The sequence below is a fragment of the Periophthalmus magnuspinnatus genome, chromosome 16, assembly GCF_009829125.3.
Source record: "Periophthalmus magnuspinnatus isolate fPerMag1 chromosome 16, fPerMag1.2.pri, whole genome shotgun sequence".
Taxonomy (NCBI): domain Eukaryota; kingdom Metazoa; phylum Chordata; class Actinopteri; order Gobiiformes; family Gobiidae; genus Periophthalmus; species Periophthalmus magnuspinnatus.
In genome coordinates this window covers 32,758,869-32,772,405 of record NC_047141.1, presented here as the reverse complement: position 1 = coordinate 32,772,405, position 13,537 = coordinate 32,758,869, and positions in this window count along the sequence as shown.

Sequence of the window (13,537 nt, the reverse complement as noted above, 5' to 3'; positions counted from 1 at the left end):
GTCTTCTGAAACCCAACGAGCCGTTTTCCCGCACGTTAACTCCACGACGCCGCCATTTCCGTTGTTCGAGACTCTTTTCCCTCTTTCGAGCAAAACCAACTTGTCAAAACTCACTTCATTCCAACTCATTAAAATCAAACATCGCTCTCGTTTGCGGCGAGGAGACGATTGAAACGTTTATCCGGCGTATGGACATTTTAGCTCAGACCTGAACCAAACTTCCCTCGCGGACACGAGCGGCGGACACGGAGCGAAGAGCCGAGCAGGATTCAGCCAATTAGACCTGGCACCTTCACAGAAACACCAGTGGGCATGTACGCTCCTCGAGAAAGACCTAACACGGCCGAATAACACGCCGGCTCTGCTCCGTAGGCTCCGCACAAGACAAAACACTCCATTCTATCTCTGACATTTCCAATATCTGTCTATCCCTCATAAAGCGCGCTACGGTCATAAAGGAAGCCATTCTTCACAGATGAACACGTAACGGCGGACAAGCTCCACATCAGGGCGCACACGGGGCCTATCTCTCACTGTTTAAGGCAGAAGAAGAACGCGACAGGGGCCAACGCCGCAAATATTATCTGCAATATGTTCGGCTAAGAAGTGCGTTTTCTGTAATAGAGGTAAAACAATAATAATGGGAGATAAGATGGAGATGCCGGCGAGCGATAAGGAGACGGCGGAGGCGACGGAGGCGACGGGGCAAAGCGCACGGGAAAAAACATCTGCGTTCTGCATCAGCGAATATGGCGGCTTGATTTTTGAGCAGCTCTGGGTGAATTTGAAGTTTGTATTTTGGTGGTTTCTTTGTTATTTCTCGCAGATTATGTCAAAAATGGGTTAAAAAAATGACCGTTTGTGAGTCGACTTAAAAGGGCAATACGTAACTTTTCTGGTAAAGCGTGTCGTCAAGGAAAAAGCAGAACGGTGGCTCAGTCGGTAGAGGTTTTGCGCACTGATTTGAAGGTTTGATCGTATCGTAGTGAATCTATTTTTAATCTATTCTTAACAATTAATGCCACAGTTCTAATTATTTTGCATGAGATTGAAGAAAATTTACAAAAAAATAAATAATAAAATGATGAAATGAAGGAAAAAGTGACTCGAAAGACACACTGATCCACCTTTTTCTGTTCTGATACTGATTTCGATACCACGGCTGAGTGAAAACAACGTTTATTTACTTAAAACAAAAATAAAATAAGACAAAACTGATCCAAATGTGTCACGTTAATGTTAATTATCTCAAGTAACGACAGAACTACTTTGTATAAATAAAAACGCAAACATTCTGAGACTTTCTGGGGCAAACACGACCTGGAAATCGTCTTAAAAGTAATAAAATCAGTTTATGTCCAACCGATATTTGATCCAGCAGATTTTTTTTCAGTTTCATCCCTGATTTATTTACAGAAAACGAACTTTAACGGCTGGAAAAGCAATAAAAAAGACAAATGTTTAAAACTGTGAAACATCTGAGGCAAAATGGTTTGAGAGGAGGAGTTAAAGAAGCAAACCCAAAGCAAACAAACAGAACAAAGAGAACAGTAGAGCTTGACAGGACGCTAATCGGTGTGAAATCACTCATTAGGGGCTTGAAAGACTCGGCTAAGTAGTAAGTTAAACATCTTCACTCTCCAACGTTTTGTCCAGATACGGATTTTACTTTTAGTTTTTTATCACGGATCAGACCTGGACGACTGAGGGACAGATGTCTGAGGCAAAACAATAGATATAGACCAACAGAAATGTTACACAGTGTCTCTTTAGTGAGTCAAAAGCTCCTACCCAGTGACTCATCGTTTGGTTTGAAATGGGAGGTTTACACACGAAGGAAATACAACTAAAAACATATAAAAAACATGTCTAAACTCGTCAAAACCACATGTATTGATATAAATATACTGTGATACTGTCCTGTCCATGTCCACAGTCCATGTCCACGTCCACGTTTGTATGTCCTGACCCTCCGTCCCGTGTCCCTCCTCTTGAAACGTGGTTATTTTTGGAGTCTCACACGTTGTTTTGTTTTGTGTGTGTCTGGAGATGGATCTTTCATCACCTGCGCGGCTCCCAGCTCCTCCACAGCCCCCGAGTGTCTCCGCTGCGACGTTTTTATGGCTCCGACGGACGCCATTTTGGAAGAGTTTGTACTGTCCGAAAAGCCGAGGCGCCGCTGAGAACGCGACATCGGTCACTCGCTTCTCGCCGCAAAAGATCATTGATAATCTGGATTATTTTGGTCCCGGTGTCTTTTAGGTAAAGGTAAAGAGTCGATCCAGTTGAGTTTTAGCAAGAAAAGTGAAAATAAACCATGAAGTGCTTTAAATTTTCCTGTTTATGTAAATTACGTTATCAATATAAAACCAATCAATATTTCATCATGTTGGACGATTGGGGAAATATACAAAATCTACTTTTTTTTTTGCTTTCTCCCACGTTATAAAGCTTTAAGACGTCATCCGTGCATGTTTGAGTAATTTAGCGATCTCTCCCGTGCGCTATCCGAACCCTCTTTGCGTTTAGCTGTAAGATTCTGTACGAGGCTCCGCCCACAAGCCGCAGTAGTTTCATAAGTGCGACGCAGGTGATTGTGTTGTGATGGTGCTCTGAAGGGGGAGGGGCTTAGCACAGAGAGCAAAGAGAGGATATAGCATTTTCAAAACAATAAAAGGAAATATAGTGATTTAAAGATGTTATGTGTGACAGTTAAAGCCCCATTGCGGTAAAATTCCCGCTCTGTCGCTGTTGTTTGGTTTTGGCGCCAAAAATTGTGAATAATCGTAAAATTGTCGAAATGTTTTCAGTCTTAAAGGTTCTACGTTACGCAAAAACTGACTCCTGAAGCTTTAATCCATGTTAGAACGTTGTTAGCGCATCAAAAACAGACCTGGAGTTGTGTTTTCTTTCATTTCATTCTACATCTCCAAAGCTCAAAATGCGACGTTCCACCTTGTGATGTCATCAAGTGGTAGTTTTACAAGTGAACAGCTCCTTTTACCTTTAGTTCAGTCGAGATAAGAGACAACTCCAGAGCGGAAATGATCCAAATGATTCTATAAATGAAGGTGTGTGGAGTTTAAAAACGAAACACAGCGGGGCACTTCCTGTATCACCACATGATGACATCACAAGGTGGAACAGTGTGTTTTTTTTCAGTTTGAGAGAAGAACTCAGCCTAAATCTGCAGAGTTTGTGTGTTAAACATGTGAGAAAGAAACAAAACACAACTCCAGGTCTGTGTGTGACGAGGAAACAACATTAGAACAGATCAAAAATTAGCGTAAAATGGGCCGTTTAAACAGTGTAATATGGGCCATTTAAACAGTGTAATATGGGCCATTTAAACAGTGTAATATGGGCCATTTAAACAGTGTAAATGGGCCGTTTAAACAGAGTAATATGGGCCCTTTAAACAGTGTAATATGGGCCATTTAAACAGTATAATATGGGCCTTTAAACAGTGTAATATGGGCCCTTTAAACAGTGTAATATGGGCCTTTAAACAGTGTAATATGGGCCGTTTAAACAGTGTAATATGGGCCTTTAAACAGTATAATATGGGCCTTTAAACAGTGTAATATGGGCCCTTTAAACAGTGTAATATGGGCCGTTTAAATAGAGTAAAATGGGCCTTTAAACAGTGTAATATGGGCCGTTTAAATAGAGTAAAATGGGCCTTTAAACAGTGTAATATGGGCCATTTAAACAGTATAATATGGGCCTTTAAACAGTGTAAAATGGGCCATTTAAACAGTGTAATATGGGCCATTTAAACAGTATAATATGGGCCTTTAAACAGTGTAATATGGGCCCTTTAAACAGTGTAATATGGGCCTTTAAACAGTGTAATATGGGCCATTTAAACAGTGTAAATGGGCCGTTTAAACAGAGTAATATGGGCCCTTTAAACAGTGTAATATGGGCCTTTAAACAGTGTAATATGGGCCTTTAAACAGTGTAATATGGGCCTTTAAACAGTGTAATATGGGCCTTTAAACAGTGTAATATGGGCCCTTTAAACAGTGTAATATGGGCCCTTTAAACAGTGTAATATGGGCCTTTAAACAGTGTAATATGGGCCTTTAAACAGTGTAATATGGGCCCTTTAAACAGTGTAATATGGGCCTTTAAACAGTGTAATATGGGCCTTTAAACAGTGTAATATGGGCCTTTAAACAGTGTAATATGGGCCCTTTAAACAGTGTAATATGGGCCCTTTAAACAGTGTAATATGGGCCTTTAAACAGTGTAATATGGGCCTTTAAACAGTGTAATATGGGCCTTTAAACAGTGTAATATGGGCCCTTTAAACAGTGTAATATGGGCCTTTAAACAGTGTAATATGGGCCCTTTAAACAGTGTAATATGGGCCCTTTAAACAGTGTAATATGGGCCTTTAAACAGTGTAATATGGGCCCTTTAAACAGTGTAATATGGGCCCTTTAAACAGTGTAATATGGGCCTTTAAACAGTGTAAAATGGGCCATTTAAATAGTGTAATATGGGCCTTTAAACAGTGTAATATGGGCCTTTAAACAGTGTAATATGGGCCGTTTAAATAGTGTAAATGGGCCCTTTAAGTAGTCTAATATGAGCCATTTAAAAACTCTTAAAAAAGTCATTATCCCGTGTGATCCCTGCACATCAATATCAGATCTTCATGTTAATCTTGACCTTTGACCCCCGTTAATTCACTCCCGGGCGAGACCTCGGTGTATTTACCAGTTGCTCTGGATCTCTCTCCTGCCTCGGCCCGCGCTGCAAGTCTGAGCTGGCGACCGCGCTGGAGATTTAGAGCCGGGATCAATACGAAATTTAAAAATCAATGCACTTAGCGCCGGGAAATCGATGCGCCTAATCGAGATGCCAATCGGCCCAGTCAAAACAATTAAGAGGGAAGAAAAATGTTTAACAACCTCCCGCGTGTTGCTTACATACACGCGGGGGGGAAAGGAGACAGAGGAGGGGTATCGGAATGGGATGGAGTGATAGATGGAGGAGCCGGGGCTGATGGGAGGAGGGGAGAGAGGGAGAGGAGAGGTGCGAGCGACAGAAATGAAGATGGAGAGATGGTGAGAAAGGCTAAACGATGACAAACATGGAGGACATCTGAGTGAGGAAGTGGCCCGCTTTTGTGTGAATAATCCAGATGTAGCGGGGCCGGTGGGAGCGCGGCGGCGTGCGTTTCTATCTGACGAACGGCGCCGCGTTAATGGCAACGTGTCGTGAAGGTTTTTAGGAGTTATTGATAAAGGGAGACGGCGTTTTCGCGACGTTACGAGCGCGATAGTGTGAGCGAGGAGGTTTTTAACGGAGGATTTGAGGTTCGGGAAGTACCTGCTGCACGGCGCGTTTTGTCAGTGCGACTGTTATTTAGAAGAATGGGTTTTCAAGTGTGCGCGTGCTGAATGTCGCTCCCCGCTCTTCGCCCTCGTTGTTTGGCTCGTTGCCGCAGACGGCGGCTCAGTTGGTAGAGCGTTTGTCCACTGATCTGAAGGTCGACGGTTCAAATACGTCTCGAAATCTCTCGACGTAAACGTGATCATTTGAGCGGTTCAGATCCACGGACGCGCAGGTTGTCGGTGCGATTCCAGCTGCCACACGTGAACGCTGTTGTTGTTTCCTTGGGCAAGACACTTCTTCATCTATTCTTAACAATTAACACAACAGTTAAAATTGTTTTGCAGGATGTTAAATAAAAAAAACTAAACAAAATATGAAACTTAAACGTTCTGATTAACAGGAGATTACAGCGTTCACCATGTAAAGTACAAAGCAGTACGTGAATGTTCCACAGTAGGGCATTAAACTTATACATCTCCACGGAGACAAGAGTAGGAGTAAGAGCGTCATTAGGCCAGGTTAGAGGTCAGATCTGTGCAGAGGCGAGCTTGATTTTAAGTAAATTTACGTTCATTTAAAGGAATACAAAACACCCGTAACAGAATAAATGCAAGATAGTTTAACAGTTTAATGCCAGACTGTGGAATATTTCAGGTAAAATGATGATATATCTGTTGGCTGATGTAAAACATGTCGATATTTGGAGTTTTTAGCGTGTCAGGTATCGACGTTAAATCTCCAGCACGGAACGATTATTTTGTTTTGGTCGATTTGCAGCGTAAAAATACACAGCAAGTTTTATTTCAACACTTTAATACAAATAAATAACGGCACAAAACGCGACTGCACGGCTCTGTTTTGGGTTTTAGGTGAAGAAAAAGACTTGGGTGAGTTTGTAGTAAATTTAAAACACAGAATATGGAGGAAATAATCAAAAATCGTTGTTGTAATCAGCCCAAAAACATCAGGAAAACACTGTATTAGCATTGAATAAACTAAAAAAATAATAAATAAATATATAAATTAGACGTGAATAAACCTATATCGTTGATTTCTACAAACAATACCGTCTTTTTACTCCAAGCAGTTGGTCGAAAAGTTACACAGTGCCTCTTTAATGACAGCAAAGGAATTCAGCGGTCCAATTTAGTTTAGCAAATCCCCCAAACTCTGCCTCCGAGCAAAGAACAAACGACTTTTGGTGGTCTATTTTGTGCTGGGAAGTTCTAAATGAGGCTACGCTGGGTGGACGCAAACCGGGACAGAAACGGCGTCTTTGTCAACAGTCTACAGCTGTTTACTTCATCAAAGCGAACCCCCAATCCGCCGCTCCCCGCTCAGAGACCGATACAGTAACCAATCCATCCAACCACAGTGAGCCGACATCAAAACAGGACGCCGACCGCCTCCCAAATCAAGCGCATCAAACGGGACAAGAACCGTCATGGCCGACATCCAACAAGAACAAAAAGGCGCCGTTGTTGCCGCGTGTGTGTGCTACGGTAACGGGGCGGGGGGCTAATTTAGGGTCAATCAATAGATCTCCCCTCTCTCTATCTTCTGCCCGCTCACTACGCTAAAATCAATGGGAAAGCCAATAGTTCCCCGCCCCACAGTGGATTAGTGAACACGCAGCTAATCAGCCAGCGACTGAAACTGACATGGCGGCTATTAACCTATTGATACGGCAGACACATGTTGAACACACACGCGGAGAGAGCGGCATTGCAATACAGCGAGCGGGACGGAGCGGCGGGACGGAGGAGAGGGGGCAGGACCCGGGGGCAAAGGGCAGGAGCGAGGGGCAAATACAGGGAAACGATGTCCAGTCGAGGTACAAGTCTGTCAGGATAATTACTACATCGAGTAATTATCAAAATGTGACGGATGGAGCGACGTGTTTGGGGGTCGGTATTTATCGTTCGGAATTTTTCTGAGAATTTTTGGGAATTTTTTGGGAATATGATGAGATAAGGTTGAGTTAATACAGGGAATATTGGTTTAACTCCGAGAAAAAATATTTAAATGGATGATATTTCTCTATTTTCTGATGTTTCCTCGTGACAAACAGACCTGGAGTTGTGTTTTTGTTTCATTCTCACATGTTTAACGCACAAACAAACCTGCACATTGAGGCTGAGTTCTTCTCTCAGACTGAAAAACACTCTGTTCCACCTCGTGATGTCATCGTGTGGCGATACAGGAAGTGCTCCGCTGTGTTTTTAAACTCCACACACCTTCATTTCTAGAATCATTTGGATCATTTCAGCCCCGGAATTTCCACTAATCTTGACTAAACTAAAGGTAAAAGGAGGAGTTAACTTGAAAAAAACTGCCACTTGATGACATCACAAGGTGGAACGTCGCATTTTGAGCTTTGGAGATGAAACAGACGAATAATAAATGAAACAAAACACAAGTCCAGGTCTGTTTTTTGAGGAGGAAACAACTTTGTAATACGACTTAAAGCTTGTAAGAGTCAGTGTTGTGTGATATAGGAGCTTTAAGTTACAGGTCAGATCTGTGGAGAGGCAAGCCAGTTCATTCCAAGTAATAAAAACATCTGTGTTGTGAAGTTTTAAAATGAGGAAACAGCGTCTTTGTAAACCGTTGAGTTATTTACTTCATCAAAGCCGAGCCCCAAACCTCAGCTCAGATCTGTTTTATCACAAATATTACAGCTTCAAATGGAGTAAAGTGTAAAAAAGTCTGTTCTAAAGCTGCATTATGGGACAAAAATAAAATAAATAAAAAACATGTGAATAAGCAGCGACGTGCTAAAGGGTTTGTTGAATCTTCAGGTCGGACTTTCAATCTCCAGATTTTATTAGAAGATTTTAAATAATTTTCATTCACAAAAGTAGAAACAAAATGAAAACTGTGTCTTTCAAAATAAAATCCTGACACTGATGTATTATAACATTTCCTTGGTGATTTTTTAAATACACTTTGCAAATGCTAAAGCTAATGCTAATTTTGAGGCATAAAAATGTAAAAATAAACCCACAAACTGAAAAAAGTCTACATAAAAAACTATCAAATAGTTTGTACATTCATCGATTTTAATTTTAGTAGATTATTTAATTTATATTTCACGCTTTTCACAAAAGTTAGCATTAGCTTTGAGACACAACAAGCTAGCATGAAGAGAGCACGCTTCAATCTGATTGGATAAATCTACCAGGACTAAACCGGGACTAAACCGGGTCTAAACCAGGTCTAAACCGGGTCTAAACCGGGACTAAACCGGGAATAACCAGGACTAAACCAGGACTAAACCAGTTTGAATCGTCTTCATTTTAAGTGTACATATTCAAACTCATTTCTTCGTTTTTGTATAAATCCTCGTTTCACTTTAACCTTTTACATCCAGCGCCGCTTTAATTACACCAAACACAACATTTCCACAATTAGTCCTTTATCCGTCGTCCGTCTCTCTTTTCTCCGCTCGCCATCACATCCCACGCCGCTCTCTCCGCCTGATTCCTGGCTGTCGGGGTCAAAGGTCACACTCCAAATGAGTCTGTGTGGACACCAAATTCACTCTAATTCGGCCCCCTTCGGTCCGCGCCGGCCGGCCTCTTCCATTAGAGCGCGGCGGCGTGAGGACCCCCCTCGCGCTCGCCGCTCCCCGGATCTCTCCTCCCCTCGGCTAAAAGCGCCCACTTGTCACCGTAATTAATAAGTAGCCGCTTTTACGAACTGCCTTTAAATATAATGTCCGCTGCCGATCAGATCTTCCGTAAATGATTGAAAACGCGACTGTCAGAAAGCACATTACCGACGACAAATGGCGCGACTTAAAAGAAAACCATTTCGGAGTTTTTTGGCGTTGCCGTGCCGACACACCTCAGCCCGCAGTCTCCTCAGGAAGATAAAATAATATGTACCTGGCTCTTAAGAGGAGCACTACACAAGGATCATTTTTCACAAATAACAGGCTGACTAGCTTTCATCCCTTACTTTTGAAAGGGCCCCTGTTTTTTCCAGATTGCTTCTCCTTCCTCTGCTCGCTCCCTCCTCGTCTTCACCTCCTCCCCCCGCGCCTCCTCTGTCATGTTTTACTTTTCATATGTTGGTTTTGTTCTTCCTCATTTTCCCCAAGTGTAAAACTATGAAGAGGATGAGTGAGGGTTCTAAGGACGCCTGGTGTTTTCACATTTTTTTGCGGAGAGAAGAGATTTTTTTTCCTGACTTTAGCGTCTATAAACATTCAGTGTTTCCCATTAACAGGAAACTGAAGCAGAGTCTGGGAACAAACTGAACAATTATCTGTGGAATCACTCAGGAAAATAGAATCTGTCAAGTGGACAAAACGTAACAGGTGTGAAATCACTCATTAGGGGCTTGAATGACTCAAACTATTTTATTTTGGTGCTTACATAAAAAAAAAAAAAAGTCTTCTTTATTATTTACATTAAAATAAATAATAATAATAATAATAAAAATAATAATAATAATACATAAATACATAAATAAATAAATAATATAATAATAAAAATAAATAAATAAAAATAAATAATATTAAAAAATAATTAATTACAACCAAAATAGGATTGGACTGAAGCAGCATTTTTATTTTATCCTGATAACAAAATACTTTTAAAATACATTTACTTTATTCAATATCACTCATATAAACCTACATCAATGTAAATGTATGAAGTAATTCGTGTTTTAAAGTTTTTTTTTTTAAATTTAGACAGTTTTAATTAATTTAAATTCATCACTGATCAATCCAAAGTCTTTTTCCTCAAACAGACACATCTTTGTCACATTAGTTCTTATTTTACTAGATTCAAATCAAACCAGAACTCTTAAATCATAACGATTATTTCTTAATTTAAAGGACTGTCCTCGTTCACAACATAAAACAGAATCATCAAAATGTTTAAAGTAACTACACTGTCTTTAAATTTTAATATATCAGATTTTATAAACAGTTTCATTCGTCGGATCACGGAATCCTGCTTTATTAATTATTTTTATCGCCCTTTTCTGTCGTTTAATTATAGGACATACGTTTGTTTTACAGCGTTTCCCCAAATTTCCGAGCGGTCAGATAAACACGGACGCACGAGTGACTAAGTTTGACGCTTACAGTCGCAAAAAAGACCCGCAGAACTGTAAATAAAGGATGTTTTTGTGCGTCGGTGTCGTTAGCGCCTCCTTCAGACGGATATAAGTTAGTGTCCGGGAGTAATCCGAGCAGAACCGAAGAATAACCAGCGTGTAGGAGCGAAGACGTTTGGCTGCTCGTCCAAGCCGCGGCTTGGACGAGCAGCTAAACGTCTTCGCTCCTACAACGATTTATCGATTTGACGGATTTTATTTTCCCGTACACTGAACAATTGGTTACACAGATGATGTTTACGCCTCGGTAGTGCCTTCGTAAATTCGTAGAAGTAACTACAGACACACCGACGTATCATTTGTCCGATATTCGTGCTGTTTAACGTATGAGCAGGGGCGTCGCCAGGTATTTCCGCTTAGGGGCGCTACGGCGGGGGCTAACTTCTCCGATGTGCGCGCAAACGAACTTTACATGTTCATTTAGCGCCTATTATGAAGGTTTTTGCTCCGGTACATTTACGTTTTGCATCGTAAAAGCGGTATCTGTGTCAGGAAGTGCGCTGATAGCATGCTAGTTGTTTACCGTGATGGCAAAAACTCTGCTCCGGTCGATTAGGAAGTTGTGCAAAGCGCTTATAAACTCATCACGGTGAATAATTAGGAGACTCAACTGCAAACTGTTTAAAATAGTTGTGTTTTTTTATGTTTTTAGACAGTAAAAATTCCGTAGAGCGTCTTTAATTTGTAATGTTTGTTTTTTTAATCAGAAGAAATAATATTTATACTCCCTACACTTTATAAAATGGCCTATATTACGCTGTTTTCTATGCTCTAATGTTGTTTTTTTCATCACAAACAGACCTGGAGTTGTGTTTTGTTTCGCTCACACATGTTAAAACACCCCGTTCCACCTCGTGATGTCATCATGTGGCGATACAGGAAGTGCTCCGCTGTGTTTTTAAACTCCACGCACCTTCATTTCTAGAATTATTTGGATCATTTCAGCGCTGGAATTGCCAATTTCGACTGAACTAAAGGTAAAAAACTACCACTCGATGACATCACAAGGTGGAACGTCGCATTTTGAGCTTTGGAGACGTTACGGACTGATAATAAAGTGACTCAAACATGTGTGAACGAAACAAAACACAACTCCAGTGTGTGTTTTTGACGTGATAACAGCTTCATAACAGGGTTTAAACTTCTGGAGAGCTGCGTTTGTGTAAGACAGAACCTTTAAACCTTAAATTATTCAAACACGTTTCACTTTGGCTCCATATTTTCAGTAAAAAACCCTCAGTCGGCAGCAGACGATGCAAAACAGACTCCGTTTCTCACCATTACTGTACGGCAGAGTGACAGTGTGACAGCAGCACAGCATAACAAACAGCCTGAAAATCGTATTCGGAGTTTTACAAGTCGTTTGGACGCATAACTTAACCCCGTGCATGTTTTTTCTGAATGACTTATCGTCCGTGGATACTGTAGTGTGACAGGCAGACGCGGCCGGCGAGCGCCCGTGCCTCGCCCTATCTACTCGGACTTGCTTCCTGACACCCTTTCACCAATCCTTTTTTCACACATTTAACACAAAGAGAATGGAAGTGAGAGCCGTACCCAAGAGCATTTTTTTTTTTTCGTATTTCCCCCCTGAGTTTTCGTCCAAAAGGCCTATCTTTACGGCGGGCGCAGCGTGAGCCGAGACAAGATTCTACATTTAGCCGTATTCCACACTGGTCCCCCCGGTTATAATGGAGACGGAGGGACGGTATTGAAAGGTGGAGAGACGGCGAGGAGGCGGGGAGAGAGGGAGGAGGGGTGTATGAGGTATTGTGGAGACGTCCGCGGCGAGTCCGGATGCATTGGTTCCGTATAACGTTCCTATTTCGCTCGGACAAACGGAGAGCGGCTATTCGCAATCCCGATTTCTTGCCTCGGACCCAATATCTGCACCATACAAATGGGAGGATACGGTGGGAATCTGGAATATACGGCTCTTTCTTCTTATCCCGTTCAGACATATTGATGTTTTTGAGCCTCTGCCGAAATGAAGTCTTTCAGGGCCACGACGGCTGACAGATTAAGAAAACATATCCTATTTGGAAGGCGACATAAGGGAAACTCTTGTTATCTGAATAATATGAGCGGGAGCCGAGGTGGCGACACATAAAGATACCGCCACGACCGCGACTGCGAGCGCGGCGGCTGGTCCTGGTGGTGGCGCGATGGAATTACAAGCCGAAAGAAAGTGACACAAAAGTCCACAAAGGAAGTGTGAGAGTTTTGTCAACAAGCACATAATGGTATTTGGTTTAGCGTTAGCGAGTCTCACGCGGGAAGGAGCTGGAGCGCGGAGACGGATTTTAGCGGAAAAAAAAAGTTGGTCAGAAATGAAAAACTACGGCGGTATCTGTGAACGCAGCGGTAAACGGGAAGTATGGCGCTGTTTTATGATCACAAACAGACCTGGAGTTGTGTTTTGTTTCGTTCTCACATGTTTAACGCACAAACCCTGCGCAGGAAACACACACACATACACACTGTTCCACCTTGTGATGTCATCGTGTGGTGATACAGGAAGTGCTCCACTGTGTTTTTAAACTCCACACGCCTTCATTTATAGAATCATTTGGATCATTTCCGCTCTGGAGTTGCCTCTTATCTTGACTGAACTAAAGGTAAAAGGAGGAGGAGTTAACGTGAAAAAACTACCACTTGATGACATCACAAGGTGGAACAGAGCGTTTTGAGGGTTGGAGATGTCGACAGAATGAAACAAAACACAACTCCAGGTCTGTTTTTGATGCGCTAAACGACTTTACAACATGAATTAAAGCTCATAAAAGTAAATTTCACGTAAAAAAATGACCTTTAAAATGCTTCTCGTTTTGTGAAAAGAGATCAGTCACATGGTCCAATCAGAGTACTTTTTATGAATACTTTGCGTACTTTTACATGTAGATGATTTAAATTAAAATATAAAACAAAAAAAGCACAACCCAGGATTAAAAACGGCTTTAGGAGGAGTAAAAATCTCACCATAAGAGCAACGTTTTTTTGATTTTTCTCACTGTTTGTGTTCAGTTTAAAGCCTAAAACTCTGATCAAATACCAC